A 21,053-nucleotide genomic window follows, 5' to 3' on the forward strand; every position below is an offset into this window, starting at 1 on the left:
CTGTGGAGCCTTCACCTAAATTAAAATTAACACAATCCAAACCCAATATCTAATATAGTACTTTAAAAATTAATAATGGAATCTTATTTTGCAGTGTCAAGATGTACCGACACTTCAAAGCCAAATTTCCAGAAATCATCCCTGCTTTTGATGAGTCCTAAGGGGAGGTTTCCAAACCTCCACTTCTGTACGTGCATTTCTGAAATATCAACCTTATTAGACTCCCATTTGTACATACTATTTTGCACACTTCCAAACCTAAACACATATAAACTTTGAATATTTGTCAAAAATAGCATTTCAGATAGAAATACATAGAAATCTTAAATTTTCATGTGGCTATTTCCATGTATTTAAACCCTACAGTGTTGCACTCATCTGCATGCATTTCTTCACATGCAAAAATAACACATTTAAACATGACACTTATTGCAAGTAAATAAGACAATAGACTGAAATACTATATAAGACTATATACTATATAAGAATGAAATACCAAGAACTTAGCCAAAGTATTTCAAAGCTGGAAATATAAATTGTTTGGTGACATCTATTCACTATTTTTCAGCCTTTGAAGTTTTCTCTGAAGTGCTAAAATAGTCAGAATCAAAAAAGCTACAGCTTGAAATACTTCAAGGGAGCAGTGCAAAATAATTGCACAGCTAATAGAAGCATAATCATCTCAGCAGGAATTAAATAAGGCAAATACAACTGCTGAGTTGTTTTTCAATATTATTAATTTCAAAGCGTATCTTGCACATGCTGGCATATTTGGGGAAATCAAGGCAACTTCAGATCACAGAAGTATACATCTTAAGAGCTTTCTTCTGATGATGCAGCACACAATGAGAAACCTTTGAAACAAGCTTAATCCAAACATTTAAAGTACATCTAAAAAACAAATCTAAACCCCATATATTCCATACTTCAACTAACTGCATTTAAAACTGTGTTACAAGTTTGAATATAGAACAAATACATAGAAAGAATTAAGCCATCAGCTACACAAACTCTGAAATGTCTTTCCTTCCTTTTTTTTTGCTATTAAAATAAAATAGAAAAAAGTGAATAATAAAAAATATTTAATAATTATATCATTATTTTGTGCAAAAGAATGTTCAAGAAAGACAAGGAACTACTGGAGAGGGTCCAGTGGAGGGCTGTGAAGATGATTAGGGGACTGGAGCATCTCTCATATGAGGAAAGGCTGAGAGAACTAGGCCTGTTTAGCCTGGGGAAGAAAGAACTGAGAGGAGATCTTAGTGATGCATACAAATATCTGAAGAGCAGATGCCAAAAAGATGAGGCCAGACTCTTCAGTGCTGCATATCCACAGTGTAAGGGACAACAGGAATAAGCTGAAACACAGGAAGTTCCATCTGAATATGAGGAAAATCTTTGAGCTGATGGTGATAGAGCACTGGAACAGGCTGCCCAGAGCAGTTATGGAGTCTCCTTCTCTGGAGATATTCAGAACTCACCTGTGCAGCCTGCTGTAGGTGAAAATCGATGATATCCAGGGGTCCCTTTCAAACCCAACCATTCTGTGATTCTGTGAAGACAGTATTGTAGAGCAGCTTTGCATAAAAAATAACAAAAGGTGGAAGGGCAACAAAGAGCAAAAATAGAGCTTAGATACTACCCATACCAAAACTGGGGGGAAAAAAAATAAAACAAAACCACCACCACCCCCACCCCCCCCAACGAACAACAGTATACTGTGATATAGATTTACTGTCTTTATATTACAAAATCTCTAAATGATTGGGTTAAAAGGTGCCACGTAACCACACATTTTTAAAATCTGACAGCATCAACTATATTAGCACTCCTGACATCAGCATGCAGCCTGGGATGGATGGCAGACAGGATATTTCTTTAAATGTTCTTAGAACATCTCTGAAATACCAGGTCTTATGCAGCCTGTCCAGGCTTGAATACATATGTCTGTGTCCCAGTTTTGGTTGAGATAGAGCTCTTTTTCTTCATACTAGGTTGTACAGTGCTGTGTTTTGCTTTAGTCTGAGAATAATGTTGATAACACACTGATGTTTTCAGTTGTTGCTAAGTAGCATTTACACTAAGTCAAGGACTTTTCAGCTTCTCATGCCCTTCCAGCAAGAAGGCTGGTTGTGGGAAGCCGTGAGAGAGCAGAGACAGGACACCTGACCCAAACTAGCCAAAGGGATGTTCCACACCACAGCACAGTAGATAAATGTGAAAATTACCCAGAAGGGACTAATCGCTGTGCAGGTTAGGCTGGGTATCAGTCAGCATGTGGTGAGCAATTGTATTGTGCATTACTTGCTTGTTCTTGAGTTTTGTTTTTCTTTTTGTTATCTCCCTTTTCATTGCAATTATTATTAGTATTAGTGCCATATTTAACTTTAGTTATTAAACTGTTCTTATTTAGTCCCTTGGGTTTTACCTTTTTCCGATCCTTCTCTCCAGGTACAGTTGTAGGGTGTGTGAGCAAGCAGCTGCATGGTATTTGGTTGCCAGCTGGGCTTAAACAGTGACAGTGTGGCGCTAATGTAATGCTCTAATCTGTTTTTACTTGTCATCAGCCTGCAACTATTCCATCGTTCTTACTCAATCAAGATGCCAATATATACACAATTATCTGATTAAGAAATGTTACTTGATTAATGGAGACTGTTTTACTTGTCACATTCAAATGAAATAGAAGATGAAATAGCCTGCTTGGCAAAGCAAAGAGAATATTTTCTGATCACAGATTCTTCTACAGCCTGGCTTTCTGATTGGCATTCACCAACTCAGACTGTCAGGAAAGCCTTTATAGAAATTTATGAGGCTTGGTGAACTTTTGCCAGTTTCAAAACAAGGTTTTTGTGGAGCCCTGCCTAGTTTGCTAGCAAATTGCACACAAAGACAAACCCCCTCCTTCTAGGAACTGCAGCTCTGCTAGGACATCCTGTCTGTTACTTCCAAGTCATCTCAGTGTAAGCAGGACAAACTGAATACCAATTAAAGTCATTGGTTTTCTTCTAGAACTGAAAGCTCTGGAAGTTGTGGTTGCTAGTCCTGGTGATGTTCCCAGTGACTCCTAGAGATTTTTGAAAGTGAGTAGAAAAACTCATAAAATCTACAGCATGCCTAATTTCAAGCTAATTTAGAATATTTTTCATTCTGCTCTGATTTGTGCTCATACCAAGTTGAAGCTTTTCTTTGTGAATTGGAAATTCTGCTTTTTTTTTTTTGCCAAATCTTGAGGCACAGCCATATGAAATGTATATCCATCCAGGGTTAGCCAGGGTGGGAGCTGGCTGGGTTTTCTTCTTTCCCCTGTTCCCCTGTTCCCAGCTCCCCTTTTCTAACCAGTGTATTCTGAGATATGAGAAAGCAAAGAACATAATGAACATATTTTTTCATAGTGTAAGTTCTATAAGGGCTGTTTAGAAACTTGCAAAATCACATTTATATGGAAAGTCATAGCTCCAAAATGCTTTACCAAAGTTAACTTCATGATATCCTTGACAAAATTCAGCTTACAGCTGATGCAAAATAAAACACCTTCCACGAGCTCATTAGATTTCCTTCCAGATTAAACTTGGAAAAAGAGAGATATCTTAACAGAAATGTTTTAGAGCCAATTTTAGAGTTCTAATACATGTTTTCATTCTAGACAAAGACAGTAGATTGTCACTCATTGAAACTAAAGTCTCATTTATAATCCATCTACTACTGTTTGCTTTCTTCTGCCCACTGAGACTGGTGTAATCACAAAAATTTCAAATGAAAGCTAAAGAGCACTAAAACTTAGCTTAGTTCTACCTATCAAGGTGTGATTGGAAAACAGGAGTATGACAGTTTTTAATGGAAGTGCTTTTATTGAGAACACTATATGTATTTTGTTAAAATAAGCACCTGACGTACAAACGACAGATGGCAAAGCATATAGTCTATCACTTACAGATACAACCAAACAAAACTTTTAAAGTGCTCAAAACGTAGGAGTGACCCAAGTAGCCTGGTGTCAGTTGAGCAAACAGAAATGAACAGAAGCCTTGTAACACAGATCAGCAGCAAGTAGTGAGACATTTGTAAGTGGCCTTGATTCACATCCATAAATTGAAACTGGCTGGCCCTTTCCAAATGCCATCAGAGCCACAGAGGCATGTCAATTCCCTGACACTTGGCACCAGCTATAACAACTGACCAGAACACTGACAGTGGCAGGATCCCATAACTGAGGGCATGCTAAGTTTGCTATTAGGCTGGTGCTGTATTTTCTAATTAATAAAAGACATACCTGCAACTCCCCAACAGCTGAATGGTGCTGTGGTATGCAGAAGAAAAGGAGGATAATGAAACCAGAAGTACCGCAAACAAATAATGAAAAAGTCATACCTCCCCTGTCTCATGTGACACAGAAGGAATGAACGTGCTTTATGATAGTACCGTTTTTAATAATATTTTAACTGTCCTTCATTTCATTTGCTTTTACTACATTCTTAGTGTGAGCACATGCATAAGTATGCATTAAGGCATGTGTACGTAGACAGTAAACTCTTTTAAAAGGAAAAAAGGACTTTTTGCCATTTTCAGGATTTAATTTAGCTTTGTTTCTGGCATTGTGTTTGCCCCTGGTACTTACAGTTCATGGAAAACAGGCAGCTTATATAGGCTAGAAATGTTTTATTTTCACCCCCCCAAAAAAGGAAAGTTGGCTTTTGATAGCAAACCTAACTCAAGCTAACGTGTGCTCAGAACAATGAAGTGAATACATATTTTCAGTAAAGCCTATGGGGAATACAAATTCAGAAAATCTTAAGTCTGAAGGCCATAGCCTTTAGCAAAAAAAAAAAAACATCTAATACCAAATTAAGAACCCGCAATAACAAACAGCTAAGGTCTAGCAGATCTTGGAACAGAAAAGAGATTTCAAAAGGAACTATTTTTCTAAGAAACAAGATTTCTCAGTGGACAAAGGAGCAGGTTCTGGTTGCTATTTAGGATAAATATAAACATGTTTCCCATTGCAGAATTCCCCTTAGCATGTACTTTATAAAAAATAATGAAAAAAGTAAGCAAGAGAGAATGCTAACACTATCTTTTCAGATTACTCTATCCTTGCTCCTTTAGCATTGGTGTCTCTAAAGGAACACTAAAGTGGTTATTATGTAATTCTGCAACTCTACCTTAAATTCAGACAGTATTTAGGTCTTATCAAATCTGGTAAAGCAAATAACTTTTTCCAGCACCAGAGATGCCACAGCAGTAGCAAACAGACAAGACTGTAACTTGCTTTTTCCCTAACCAGGACTAGAGAGGTGGAGCAGAACCACCAAACTCTGAGGCTGTAACCAAGCCTGTAATGAAGATAAAAATATAAACAGTTACTTAATAGAAGAGATGCTAATTTCAGATTAAAGAATTGTAAACATATAAAACGATTAAAACTCAGGCATACCTTTCTTTTTTTGTAAGTGCCATTTTGTAAGGCATTCAGAAGGGGTACTCTGCCTCCCCTTTTACCTTAGCTGCCCATCTACTCCAAGGTTCCAGTTTGGAAACTCTAGAGCAATTTTAAATTTCAAAAATAAATGAAAAAAAAAAACCCAAAACTAGAGCAGTAAGGATGCTGTAGTTATATTTATATATTTGATACTATTTCTTCAACTAATGTAGCTTCCTGGAAGAATGGACATAACAGAAGCCTTGCAATAGCAGCCTTGCTAGTCCAAAGGGAAGGAACAGAAACACACGACTGAGGGCAAAATTGGAGTGAATGTGTTTGGAAAATATTTCTTGAGAACAAAATTGCATGTCACCCTAATGTTGAAGAAAAAGTCATTTATTTAGACTCTATAAGACACACCTAAACCAAAGTAGCTTGTCCTCATATAAAGGATATCCTCAAAAGATGACAAAGGTCAGTAATGCTATTAGATGCTAAAGAAATTAGACTATTAAATGGCAAATACTCTCTTTTTCCCCCATCTCTTTAAAATCAAAATGATTACTAATTGTCCAAAGTGATTTCATCTCCAACAAATCAGAAAACCCTGTAGGTTAACTACATTAAATAATTTTAAATGAGATAATTAGAGTACCTATGCTAAAAATCTTACTCTGCTTTTCTCTGCTGCATTACCACAGTTTTTATTCAGACACATACTGTCTCTGAAGTGCTCAGAGTTGCCATTTTGTGGTTTTGCACATCAATCCCTTTAAGTTAAAAATTTTAATTTGCAGACCCTAGAACCAGCCCACATATATGACACCCCCTCAACATTATAAAATTTAGGAAATGCACTATTTAAGGAAAAAATATATATTGAAATGGAAATATAACAGTGAAAATGCTCAGTGTTACTGCCTTTCTGAAACAACACTGTTGCTATGGTAATTTTCAAATCTAGTACTTTCATGAGAAAGCTCTTTATTGAAAGACCCTGAATTTTTTATCCACCTTCTTATTTATATGCTCAATTACACTTTAGAAACAGCATATGAAATGCTTAGTTCTATTTCTACAATTTAGTCCATTCTCTAAGTAGATGTTACATAATATTTGGTTCCATATTCTAAGACTATGAGTAGCAAAAATCAAGTTCCATTTTTTTCTTCTCCTGGAAATCAGTTGATATCGTTTTGAAAACATTTAGACATTCTGTCAACTCTTCTACATGGAAATAAACATGAAGTAAATTGATTTGTACTATGAAAATGGAAACATTAATATATTGATAGAAAAATATGTATGTTACTAACAACAGCAAGGAATATACATGTTAAAATCTCTCCTGCAATGTTATTACAATTTAATAGACCAAAGTGAGTATCTCATCATAAAGATATTCTAAAAGACAGCTAATCATTATTAATTTGTTGATAATTGACTGCAATAACACTAATGCAAAAAGCTTTGCATTTTATTATGTATGCATAATAAATAGTTCAACAGGAATTCCGCTGTGATACAGTGTTAATTAATATCCACTTGTAAAGAGTTACAGGTTTCCAATAGCCTGTGTGCTAGTTATCCTTTACAGGAAGTGCAAAATCTTTCATAATTTCAATAATATTCATTATAACAACACTGCAAAATACCATATGCTTCTACTGCAGGTATATTTGGTAACTTCAGTACAACCAGCAAAGAATGATACCACACGAAAAGGTCCTAGTGTTGAACTTTGGAGAGAGTTTGGTGTATGGTTTACCAAAACCACCTTGCATCATTTTGCCATGTGCTGAAGACATGCAGTTTCTTCTTGGAAATTAAAAAAATCACAGAATCACAAACTGGTTTGGGTTGGAAAGGACCTTTGAAGATCATCTAGTCCAACCCTCAAATGAAAATGCCTCAATCTAGTCTTTCCTATCCTGCAAAAATGTAGCAAGCAAATCTATTCTTTCTTATCCTGCAAAAGTGTAGCAAGCAAATAAGAAATTAAAAGAATATTTAATCAGACATATGAAAAAGGTGTGTCTTATAGTACCATTTTTATAAGACCAGTTTCAAATCGGACAGTGTAAACGTAGGCACTCAGTAAGATTCTAATTGAAATTAAGAAACCACAAATGAGTGACAAGTCATAGAGGCCAAAACCCACATTAGAACAACACAGAGCAGAATCACTTTCCTAAAAGCAATTTCTTTACATTCAGTTCAAGGTGAATAAAAACCTACTTCACACACATAAGTTTCATGACTTTTTTCTATTAGGTCTGACAGAATTGCTCTTCAGTGTCCCATTTTCCCAAGGGTTTATAAAGCAGAAGTTTCAGAATGCAGTATTATAGGTATACTAAATACATAACCAGTATACACAGAAAGGATTGATAAAATATGCTTATAAAAGTTCTGCTTATTGCTGTCTCTGCTTTGGAATTCAGAAGTGAGCAAAAGCAGCATACAGGGATATTGCTTGCAGCTATCAACCTGAAGAAATATATTGAAAATCCAGAAAAAAAGTAGGCTCTTTTTTTCTTTATATACTTTCAAATCTACAATTTTGAATTGTCTAGTTATTTACTGTACTACAGTGCACTTAAACCCAGCATTTGTATTCCAGACTGAGAATTTGAGTGGTTTTATTATGAAAAAATAATTGCGTTCCTATTGAAGACAGTTCATACCCTGGCAACTCCAGAGATGCACTTACCAACACAACTGCAATTGGTGTTCATGCTAATTCTACTTATTCACAGTATTTTGGTATGCAAAAGTGATTTGAATCAAAACTTGACTGAAATGGCAGCTGTTGTATCATTGCTATGTTAAAGACAGGTTAATAACTTTACATAGAAATTCATGCATATTTCTATAACTGCACAAATCTATTTTAAATTCGGAAAATCACAGTTGACGTGTGCTGTTTTTCATGTTTGCTGGGTTTTTTTTTGTTTTTTTTTTTTAAGGTAGATTTAGCGTAAAAAACATTGGCTTTCCAGTTATTACAAAAAGATTAAGTGCTACAGACAGATGGTAAGAATTCATCCAGCTATTTATTTGTATCTCCAACCACCCGTCTGCTTTCCCCTGCTTTTATGTGTCCTAACTTTTATTTATTCCATCTTTATTCACCTGCTTCACTCCTTAGTTCTCTGTAACTTTTGGATGAACACATAAATAAGATGATATTAAAGACTACTCTTGGTCTGTTGTGACTTCTTCCTTTCATTTAAAGCACATTCTGGGACTTTCAAGAAGACTCCTGCTCTCTAAGTAAGACTTCTGAGTGTCTGAATACTAAATTATTGAAACCTTGGAAGTACAGTATCACACTGATTGACAAAGACATTTATGATTCAGAACTATGCCATCTTTTATTTTGATAACATCACAAAGTCATAAACTATTAAGATACTGTATACGCCATAAAATTGTATTTCACTATAATATGCACATTAAGAAGTAATATCTTATTTCCTGAAAACAAATCACTCTAATGAAGAAAACCAAAATGATTCAACATGTTCCTATTAAAACAACATTAAAATTCATTCATTGCTCGGAAAAATGTTAAAGTTTAAAAGATTTATTCCTATCAAAGGAAGTCAACCAGCTCTAACCCTGATATATCATGGGACTGAACACAACCTTATTAAGCATGTAGATGTCAAAATATGAATCTTTATACTCATCTAGCCCTAGCATTAAAGCCAATGAGCTTTACATGCTTTCAGAATCAATTTTCTAAGCTAATACTAATTCCATATTGTGTATTTTTGATGCATGTTCTAGCAGTTCATCTTATGATATTTTATCTGATTAGCTTAAACCATAAAACACTAACATGTTAATTATGTTTTATTATGTTTTTTAATAATCCTGAGTTAGCTAGGGTAATCCAGCAAAAAAGCCTCAGGAATCATGTTGAACAGTTTACACAGACCACATGCAGCAATCCCATGCAAATGTGATTTTCATTAGAAACAATTTCCTCACTGCTTAAAAAGAAGTTATTCCTACTATGCTAGATCTGCACCCTCATATCATAATACTGCCATATTAATGACAAATGTGTCATAATTTTCTCTCTTCACCTTCATCTGGAACAGCCCTTAATCTAATTGCATCTCTAGATTCATAGGAAAACAGTCAATCATGGTAAAGACTTTGACTACAAAATCAGTAATGATTCAAACATTTAAGACTATCACCACCTCTGTAATTCACAGATTTGGGACAGCAACATCACTATGATACAAAACACCTTCTGGACACCAAGAGGAGTTCCTAACTTCCTGTTTCCTTGGTTTAGTCAACTTTGCCAGCCCATTAACATTAAAATAACTGCTGACATCCGGGTCAAGCCTGGGCTCCACTTCATCTCAGCAATGTCAGAAAACTAATTTAGAGGTCTGGGAACATCAATTTGCTCTGTTTCCCCTCCTCACCTTGTAGCCCAAGCATATTCTTTAAAATACTAATACAATTCATTAGGATGATAACTTGGGAACATAATGTACAATGAATTTTTTAAAAATCCAGCCTCAAGAACTGCCAAATTCTTTTAGCACAAGCAACAGTTTAGCTTAAGCCCAGAGAACCTCAGTCCTAATAGAGGTATTCTTCAAACCTTCTGAAGTACATACAGAGCAAACCAAAAGTATAGCTTCTTTACAGAACATTAAGTGCTAAGTGTTTCATAACAAAATTTTCAAAAGTACAGCTTAGAGTAAAGCTGTCAAGAGCACAAGGTTTGCAAACCAAACCCACTAACGAGGAGGTCTATCTGTGGTTATACCCACTGTAGCTAAACAGAATCTTGCCTGGGTGCATTCTGAACTTGAAGGTTGGAGTTTGAAATAGCCCAATCTTTAAAACAAATTAACACACTTTTCATTTGAAAGGACACAGACTCTCATGCATCTTTTACTTTCTTCTGCAACACTGCTGCATCTATTATCTATGCTAACATGAATATAGCAGATATTCTCCCTATCCCCAGGATGCTGACGCACTAGCAGCAGCAAAACTATACAGAAAACAGAGTAATATCAGCTACTCATATAACATATTTATAACAAGTATACATATCCCTACATATGCACTAGTTTGCTTTTACAGGACTAATGTACTCTGATAATACCTACATCATCTTCAACAAAATACTAATACTACATAAGATTTGGAAAAGTGTTTCACAGATTTTTTTTTTTTTTCCATTGAATGGTACAATAGCTAGGGTAAAATTTAAGGAAAAAAAAAGATAAAAAATAGAAAATTATATATTACTTATACAGTTGCTTTAACTCAAAATAGGTGCCATAAGTGTAGCACAAAACAACTTAAAATGGCACAGTATTTCTCTGTGGTTTCAGAACCATGCTCCTCTGGTAGACACCATAGAGATTGAGGCACCTTGGACCCTGGTGACTCACAGAAATAGCATTCAACTTTGGTCCCCACCCTCCAGCATTACTATCAAAAACAGAGGTGAAGCTTTAACAGCTGTAGACACCCACAAGCAAGGTGTGCAAGGAGAAACTGTACTAATAGCACACAGCGGATATCGCAAAAAGAAACAGCTGATCATTGTGGGTGACTCTGTTAAGCAGCACTAAGGCATCTGTCCACATGCCAGCCTGACAGGCAGTTACGAGAGGTATGCTGCCTCTCGGGAGCTAAGGTCCAAGATATTGGTGAGAGGGTGCCACAACTTGTCAAGAGTACAGACTACTGTCCATTGCTACTTTCATTGGGGCACAAATGTTCCAGAACCTGGTCAGAGTCAAGGAAGAGTATAAAGCCCTGGGGATGCAAGTGAAAAATATTGGTGTCCAAGTTATCTTTTCTGTCATTTTTACCAGTTACAGGAAAGGTTGCCGCCAAAAATAGACATATAATGCAAATCAACTTCTGGCTTCATGGCTGGGGCTTTCTTCAGGGTTTTGGCTTTTATGATGACTGGACATTCTTTGATATCTATAGCCTGTTAGGGAAGGATGAGATCCACCTGTCTATAGAAGAGAGTGGGGAATCTTTGGCAGAAGGCTGACCAACTTGGTGAACTGGCTTTAAACTGAAGGACTCAAGCAGACCCAAAGTGGACAACACTTGTGCTATTACAAACAACTGGGGAATAAGCCAGGCCAACCAGATCAATGACAAATGTTCTTTAGATGCTTCCCAGTATGAGATCCAGAACCCCCAAAAGTTCATAACCAGAAAGTTATTGTATCATAGGAATAAATGCAACATGGTGAAACAATTAATATGACTGGATGACAACGATGGATGGCTATAAGCTGTTTTGTAAAGAAAGGCAGGGAAGAAGAGGAGGAGTTGTACTCCATGTTAAGAGCAGTCTTAAATGTATAGAAGTCACAGCAATTGTGGAAGCCATATGGGTAAGGTAAGAGGGGTCATGTCCAAGGAAAATCTTACAGTAGGTATCTGCTACTGATCGTCTACTGACTAAGTCCAACGGAGCAGTATTTGGATCACTTAAGCAAGCTTTGGGTCAACAGAACATGGTTCTTATGAATGATGTCAACTAATCAAACATTTGTTGCAAGAATGACACAGTTGCTCACAATGTTATCCAGCAAGTTCCTGGAATGCATAAAGGACTGCTTCCTCATACAAATGTTAGATGTGCCAATCAGGAACGAGGCACTGCTGGACTTATTAGTCACAAACCAAGAAAACTTGCTTTGTAATATCTTGGCTAGCAACAGCCTTGGCTGCAGTGATCACATTGTGGAGTTTGGGATCCAGCAGTAATAATCGTCCTGTATGGTATTTAAGGTCTTGTCTTATCAGAGAGAGTACTGAGGAATAAGGTTGGAACAATTCAGTCTTGAAACAAAATCAGATGATGATTGCAAAGGGATGGAACTGAGATATCGCCTGAAGCAGAAGGAATGTTGTTAGCACCCCAGGCAACAAAGAGCTACATAGAAACTCTCCCATACTGGCCATATGAAGACCAAAATACAAAGCCAAGAACCAAAATGCAACAAAAGCTGCTCTCAGCAGGTGATGCAAAATGTCAACTATTTTACAAAGACTGACAATAATATCAGCATCTCTCTGGTAACGGAGTTATTTTCTACCTACCCCAACACACCACAGATTCAAGGTAAAATACTCCACTATGCTTATAGTCAACCTACACCATACGCATAGCATATCCTGACTTCAAATTACTGGCATCTCTAGCTGGTGCATATGGGCTATCAATGAATCTAACCACATTTGCTTTTCGCTTAATTACCACAACAGTTGAGATGTGAGTGGCTTCAATTCCAGCCAACTGCCTTCCCAAGCCTCTCACAGAAACATAAATAGAGACTGACTTTTCAAAGAACCCAGACTGTGCTTTCCTTTTTTCTACTGTTTTTTGAAGTTCTGGTCTCATCTGTTTTATGTAATGTAACTGCAATAATACTGCCTCCGAGTTAGCTCTGCAATAATTCACTCTTGGTACAGTAATAATTGAGTAAACAGAAGTTTTTACCAGAGGCATTCTTTTCTATTATTTATTGCAATATTTTTTCATAATTTAATGAGAAACATTTCAAAAGCAACATTTTTATCCTTTCATGTTAAATTAATTTACAGTGCTATAAGCCATAATGAAAACAGAGAAATCATCAGCAAAACAGCATGTTAATAAAGATAGATTTCTGCAAAGTTTTTTAACTAAACTCATAATTTTTTTTTTTTTTTTCTATTTCTGTCAGGTCTGGCTTGTCTCTATTTGTTCCCGAGTATTCAGACATACAGTGAAATTATATAGCAACAAAAAAGCAGAATCATAGAATACCAGGTCAGAAGGTACCTCAAGGATCCTCTGGTCCAAACCTTCTTTGCAAAGCATTACCTAGATTAGATGTCCCAGAAACTACATCAAAACAAGGAAATTGAGGATAAATATTTTTTTAACTTAAGAAAGCCCAATTAACATTTGTATGTTTTATTCTAAATATCCACCCCTATCTAGTACGGAAAACGCCAACCTTCAGAATGATGTTGTAAAGATCTTGTGTAAAATTGTATCCAAAAAATGAAGTAAATCAGTCTCAATAATGAAATAATTGAAAAAAAACCAAAACAAAACAGCCATAGCTTGCTATGTCTTTCCTCTATCTCAGCCCAACACCTGTTTCAGAGTCTCTATACTTAGCCAAATACAAAAGATATTGACGATCTGTGAAATTCTATTGTTATCAACAAGACTTGATTCTGCCAGGATTACCTTTAGGGAATTCAGAGTTATTGAAACGTAACTGCAGCTGCAGATTTGCTGTAAATACAACATGGGGCATTTCTTTTTTCATGCCCTGATGACAGAGCTGGTTTTAAACTGGACAATGATCCTGTTTTTACCTGAGGCAGCATGCAGCCCAGCAACACCTGGGTGTAAAACATATAAATTGGATATCTAACCGGAAACACAAGGTAATGAAATAACAAGCTTTCACACAACTGCTGCCATTGCAGAAGTAACATTTCTTTTTAAGGCAGAGAGCTGTGGTCAATGGGGCAGAATCTAGCTGGAGGTCTGTGACTAGTGGAGTCCCTCAGGAGTTGGTGCCGGGATCAGTGCTGTTTAATATCTTCATCAACGACCTGGATGAGGGAACTGAATGTACCCTCAGCAAGTTTGCTGTTGATACTAAACTGGGAGGAGTGGCTGACACACCAGAGGGCTGTGTTGCCCTGCAGCGAGACCTGGACAGGCTGGAGAGTTGGGTGGAGAGGAACTTGATGAAATTCAACAAGGGCAAGTGTAGAGTCTTGCATCTGGGGAAGAACAAGCCCATGTACCAGTACAGGTTGGGGGCTGACCTGCTGGACAGTAGTGAAGGGGAAAGGGACCTGGGGGTCCCCGTGGATAGGAGGATGACCATGAGCCAGCAAATGTGCCCTTGTGGCCGAGAAGGCCGATGGCATCCTAGGGTGCGTGAGAAAGGGTGCGGGTAGTAGGTCAAGAGAGGTTCTCCTCCCCCTCTACTCTGCCTTGGTGAGGCCGCATCTGGAATATTGTGTCCAGTTCTGGGCCCCACAGTTCAAGAAGGACAGCGAACTGCTTGAAAGAGTCCAGCGCAGAGCTACAAAGATCATTAAGGGAGTGGAACATCTCCCTTATGAGGAGAGGCTGAGGGAGCTGGGACTCTTTAGCTTGGAGAAGAGGAGACTGAGGGGTGACCTCATCGATGCTTACAAATATGTAAAGGGTGAGTGTCAGGATGATGGAGCTAGGTTTTTTTCAGTGATGCCCAGTGATAGGACAAGGAGCAATGGGTGTAAACTGGAGCATAGGAGGTTCCAAGTGAACATCAGGAAAAATTTCTTTACTGTGAGAGTGACAGAGCACTGGAACAGGTTGCCCAGGGGGGTTGTGGAGTCTCCTACGTTGGAGATATTCAAGGCCTGCCTGGACAAGTTCCTGTGTGATGTACTCCAGGTTACCCTGCTCTTGCAGGAGGGTTGGACTAGATGATCTTTTGAGGTCCCTTCCAACCCTTAGGATTCTGTGACTCTGTGATTCTTGGCATTGTTTTTCAGATGGTGCCAAACTTCCATAGTATTGTTCCATGTCCCACAAAGTGATGGGTTAAAATAACATGGCTACTGCTATTTTTTTAAAGTCAATCAAAAAGCTGGGATTTAAACAGTGCAACTCTTACCCACAAGGTATGGAATGACAATACCACAACTAAAAAGAAGAGATGATCTGTTGAGGTGAATGTACTGTTGTGTCTGTAATAGGTGTATCATAAGCAAGAACAGGTTTATTTCATAGCTTTGATCTGGCAGCTTCCAGCATGTTTCCAGCTTATGGGAAGAAAGGATTTGCTAATTCATTTTAGATCAGTGAAATACACTTTGATATAAACAGTACAAAAAAAAGCAGGACAATTGTAAGCTTTCCCCAACAAGAGACCTTTGAATTTCAATGCTCTTGCATTTTGAACTTATGGCTAGTTATCTTGTTATTCTTTTTTCCTGAACTATGGAGTAGTTTGATAAAGACAGTCATTAAAATTGTGTTTAACAGAACAGGCTGAGGTAAAGATTAACATTAAGTAGGTTTAATATATCAGACAATGTATGGTATTTCTAGAGAGGATATAATTTATATCTTTAATCTGCTTAGTTACTAGTTAAATCTCACATTTGCTTGACAATGGGCCCCTAAAAAGCTGTAGTATCTGATTCAGATACCAGAAATTTAAATTGTGGCATTAAGAAAATAAGTTTTGAGGGTTAACTCACATATTTCACAGAAAATTATCAGTGTAAGCTGACAGATCTTTTTGACTGATACAAAATCTTCTATAAGATATAGAGACTTCTAACATTAAAAATATATGCAAAGTAAGAAAATAAAAATGTTCATCTTCTGAAGTGATTGATAAGCATGCTTCTTGGGGCTCATGGCCTCTTTTTTTTTGCATTATATTTTCAACTACATAGTACATAATTGAAGCTTTTATTTTAAAGCAAGAGTCCAGATGTTTTCACTCATTCCAACACGTCTGGTCACATAGTATATTGTACTAAATCCAACCTAAATACCCAGATGATAAGCAATGTATTCTTTCCTCTGCTGCATTTGTTCATAAAGCCTGTCTTCTGTTTTAGGTGCCTTAATCAGGCACCTGATTTCAGCTGCCTGGTCAGCTGAAAGCTTCTACCAAGGCACAAATGAATAGTAACATTTCAGATTTCTCCTCTTCCATCTCTTTTCTGATTTAGCAGAGTTACTCCATGCAAAAGAACTAATGCAAAAAAAAAAAAAACCTACTTTATTATTGGTAACAAGAGACAGCAAACGTAGAGAGAAAAAGAGAGAGAACAAGGATTCCACAAGTCTAAAGAAAATTAGCACCATGTCCCTTTCACATACCTGAAAATAGAGTGATCTGCCTTTGTGTGCACAAGACAGCAGACAAAATTACTGCCCACTATGCTTCCCTTCTCAAGGCCTGTTTCACCTCATTTTGTAGTTCTAAGCAAAACTGTAATTGACTCAGTAATTGATGGGTAACAAAGACAGCTAATACGCTACAAAACCAGAAGACAAATGGATTTCTGTTCTCAGGTGCATGCTCACTTCACCCCAAACTCTTCCCTCAGAAATTCTGCATACAGCAGAATTTCACAAAGGATTCATGAGCAAAAACAGGACTGATTATGGTAGCCATAGTGTAGATTCAAAGCTATGCCCATTCAGATATCTTGACACAGACACCAGCTAAATTGAAGCAGTGAAAATCTTTTTTCTGCAACAAGAAAGCCACCACCCCAAGAAGTGGAAAATAAAGGAGCCAACATCCTTTTCCTAAATGATCAAAAATCACCAACACCATTAACATTTACATGAGAGGAAGAAAAAAGCCCCCCCCCCAATATATATATAAAATATATGTGTATATATATAACAAATTCACATCTAGTTAGTTATTTAGCTACTCCTAGGTCTCCCTAAGTCAGCGGTGAGACATGCTTTTCCAGAAGGAAAATAACCCTAGCATAGCTGGGCTAAACTGTCCTCTGGAAGTGTTTATCTCTCATCATTGTGCAGAACTAGAACTAGAAAAAACAGCTATTTCAACCAAGCTGAGCTGAGTGGCACAAACTTGCAGTAACACGAGTTCAGAAACATCTCCTGGTGTGAGGAGATACAAACACAAGCTGCTGTTGCATTGCTAGTGAGATGGAGACAATGGGATAGCTACATTTGTCCAGACTAACAGCTTTCTAGATTTCACTGACTTTTAGTGGGAACTTAAACACTTAGCTCACATTTACACTTTTGACATCTAAAAAGAGGTATCAGCACCTGGCTCTTCCACCCTATTACTTGCAGTATTCCAGTAAGGACAGGTGGCAGATACACAAAAGACTGGTTACATGCCCTTTAGAAAATGTAAAGGCAGACACAACACTGAAGATGACATTACTGGATTTTTATAATCTGGTTAGTAATTAACCGATACCTGGATACAAGTAGCAGAGCTTGTGTCTGCTTGTACCAGTGCTTAAAGATACATCCTGCTAACTTCACCTAATGAAAATCTACAGATGACACGGTTATTTGAAAAAACGCGTAGCTCACAAGGTGAACAGGATATCTGAAACTGTATAATCCTAAAACCAGCTGAGAATAGATATGAAGGATAATATATAATATATATAAAAATAAAAAAAACAGAAGAACCTATATAATAGAATTTATGTGAGCCTACATCTGATTTCAAGTGCCATAGACTCTAAATAATGTCATTCAATTTCATGCTAAGCAGCATAATACTGCTATTTTAGAGTACTTGGTAGATATCATAACATCAGATGATTCCCACACATAGAAAAAATATACACAAAATTGGAAATGACAACACAAAAATAGAAATTATAAACACTAGAAAGCATACTAATACACATTTAAGTAGCTCTATATTTTTGTTACAATATTATAAGTCTGAAATTGCACTTATTATACCAAGAATTTCAGAAAAGTCCAAATCTAGTTAACTTTATTGACAGAAAATGTAGCAACTCTATGAGAAGTAATCATAATTTAAATACGACTTTCCAGAACTTCCAAACAACACATATTTTTCCTCAAAGGAAAATCTTGAACATCAGTTTAGAATCTCCTAACATTAACTAGAGCACTTCCACAAAGGAGGACAAAGGTCCTCCTCCAGAAAGTTGCTAATATTTTCAGTGGTAGCAGGTAATGAACTCACTGGAATCATTACAAAATAGTCTGCAATAATACTTCAGTACTACTAATCACACTAACAAAAAAAAAATTCTTCCATTTTATATGTGGGATAAATGGCAGTTTACATGGTGACCACCAACAAACTGAAAACAGGCACCCAAGAGAAAACATGCAAAATGAAATGGTATCCAATGAAAATAAATAATTCAAATAAAAATGTGGCACAAAAGGATCAATGCACAATTGCAACTTTGTACTGACTGAAAAGATTCAATGTCTTTTCAACAGCTGAAAGAAAGTCAGTCTAAACTTCTGACAGAAAATCAAATGGGGAACTTGGTGATGGTATAGGCAAAGCTATTCTTGTCAAACAGACAGTTTAGGTAGTGGGATTTGCTCTGCTATGGTGTACAACCGCTGCACAGTGCATAACAGAAGAGCTAGAGAGCTAGGATAGTGGAAAGATGTAAATTCACATGCAGAAAACCTGTGCTGTGGTGGCTATATACTCCTAATAAAAGTTTGCAGCATTTCTTAAATTTCTTAATTCTTCCGGTACAGTCTAAAAACCTTTCACAAAACAGGTAGAACTTGTCTGAAAAGCATTGGTGATTTTGTTTCTTATTTGTATTCTTTGTAGATCATTACCTTTCTACATATCCAGGAAGATATCTGCCCTAAGCCAAAATAAATACTTTTCCTCAGTTATGCACCATTTAATTTATCCTTTTTATATTAACATGCTAATAATCACAATACAAGCTTTTTTCTTTTTACCTGCCTTGGGAAAAAAAAATATACATTCTGTGCGCTTCAGCCACGTGTTTTGAATAGTCTGGTGTGAGGTGTAATTGCAAAAGGCACAGATATCCTTTCAAATTCATCACAAGAGTATATTAAAAGCTACCATTGGGGCTTTTGCAAACAGTTTTTATTGATTATTCACTTTTCAATGTAAATTATACTTGAATTAAAGGTGGAAAGAAGTTTAGTCTCTCAAAGAAACTATACTGTTAAAGAATCAAGAAAAGTCAGGAACGTGGAGCTACCTCAACTTCTTACAATTGAAAAATATCCAGCTGCTTGATCTCCTTAAAAATAAACAAGCATCTTTGAAGTATAGGAATAGAAGAGACAAGAGTGCCTTGCTTTAGATAAAACCAACACTGTGATAAAATGTGGGTATTGCCCACCTTATTCATTCTTAGATATAATATAAGGAAGGCACTGCATCCTTTTTATATTACTAGCAGCCAAACTCCTGCATCTAAAGGAAAACTACTTAGGTTACAGGCTAAGTGTACATGAAGTTTGTAATAAAAATAAATTTGCTGTGTATTTCATGCCAACGTTATTAACATTGCTTCATTTATCATATGCTGTCATAATTTCAGTCAGTCTACACTACCAATAATTCATCAGTCATCATAAATTATTTCAGATACATTTGGTAACCTATATATATATAGTATAGAAGCATTTTCCAGTTATTGCTGAACTAGGCATGTGATATTCTTTGTCAAATTTCAGCGGAAAGAAAACCTGTGATTAAATTCATCTGGGCTTAATACTCAATGATTACATTCATAAATTATCAGAATAAATCTACATTAGCTTCAAAATTATATCCAATATTACATAAGGTGTACAAAATGTCACATACAATTATGGCTAAAAAGACAGACCCGAGGAGTAATTAACACAGTTGAGAGTTCATATCACTAGAAGTACAAAAGCAGAAAGTAAAATTAATTATTTTCATTTTCCTCATATGGTTACTCATCAAACCAGGCCTCATGGGGACACATGATGTATTTCAACTAGACAATGAAAAGCAGCATGCAATTACGCAACTCCTTGGAGTAGCTGGTTTGTACCCTTGAGTATTCTCTAGAGAGTATTCTCTAGAAAGTGTTCTAACTTTACAAATCACCACAACTATTACATTGCTGTCAGTTCAGACAAATGATGCATGCAAATACATGTTTACATAAACAAACTGTATTTATAATGTAACAGTTAATACAATTACACCATCGGGCAATTAGAATATGCAGTTATATAAGCCTCACCCTTCTTCTGATACTGAATGAACTGCAAAGTAGCAGGGGAGATTAATCTTTATTAGTGACATTTAAGTTAATGGTTACTGATCATGAAAACCAAAAGAAGCACTTTCTGCACAGCAGAACCATTATTTTCCTAGCTGTTTAAAAAAAAATAAAAAAAATATTAAAAATTAAAGCTTGAGAGTGTAAAGCAGAAATTACTACTGAACTTAGAAATTTAGGGTTTTCATTATTTGTGTAGAGAACTCTTTATCAAAACACTGCTTTATACTTATATACTTCATTAATTATTTATGGAGGGAAGGACTTGTATGCATTTTTTTTTCCTATTGTCTATAGTTCTGAATGGTTCTTATGTGGAAATTAAAGAACCCCAAGATACCAGGTCTCCAAAGCTCCACTACCATTAAAATTGAAGCACTTGACCTAAATTTATAGGTATTTTATTTTGCCAAATAATCCATTTTTCAAGGATCACATGAAAAATAAATTCTTCAAATACTTAATAATTCTACTGTTTTATACCATTACAAATAAAAAACCTAATGTAGAGAATATAAAAAGAAAGCCTATTAACCACTCAGTCTAGAACTACCTTCCATTCACATCTGCTCTCCAGGATCATGCAACTGAATTCAGAAACACATGAGGACTTATATTACTATAAAATTAAATCAGCATAATGATGGATGACTATTAAAAATCTGATTCAGACTTCACTTTTGTCTTGTGCAACAACTGTAGATTTAAGAGTACAACATAATAGGATTTAGCAGCTGTTCATTAAACAGTTAAAACCACATATTACAACAGCAGTGCC

General features: G+C 36.3%; 1 protein-coding gene across 19 annotated transcripts in view; it reads right to left on the bottom strand.

The window, feature by feature from the left end:
• Positions 1–21,053, bottom strand: part of DMD (dystrophin) — a 1,213,044-nt gene that overhangs the window by 216,106 nt on the left and 975,885 nt on the right. The gene's annotated exons all lie outside the window — the stretch shown is intronic.

This window comes from Pezoporus occidentalis, unplaced genomic scaffold, assembly GCF_034315485.1.
Source record: "Pezoporus occidentalis ecotype Australia unplaced genomic scaffold, CSIRO_AGI_Poc_V1 ctg129, whole genome shotgun sequence".
Lineage (NCBI taxonomy): Eukaryota > Metazoa > Chordata > Aves > Psittaciformes > Psittacidae > Pezoporus > Pezoporus occidentalis.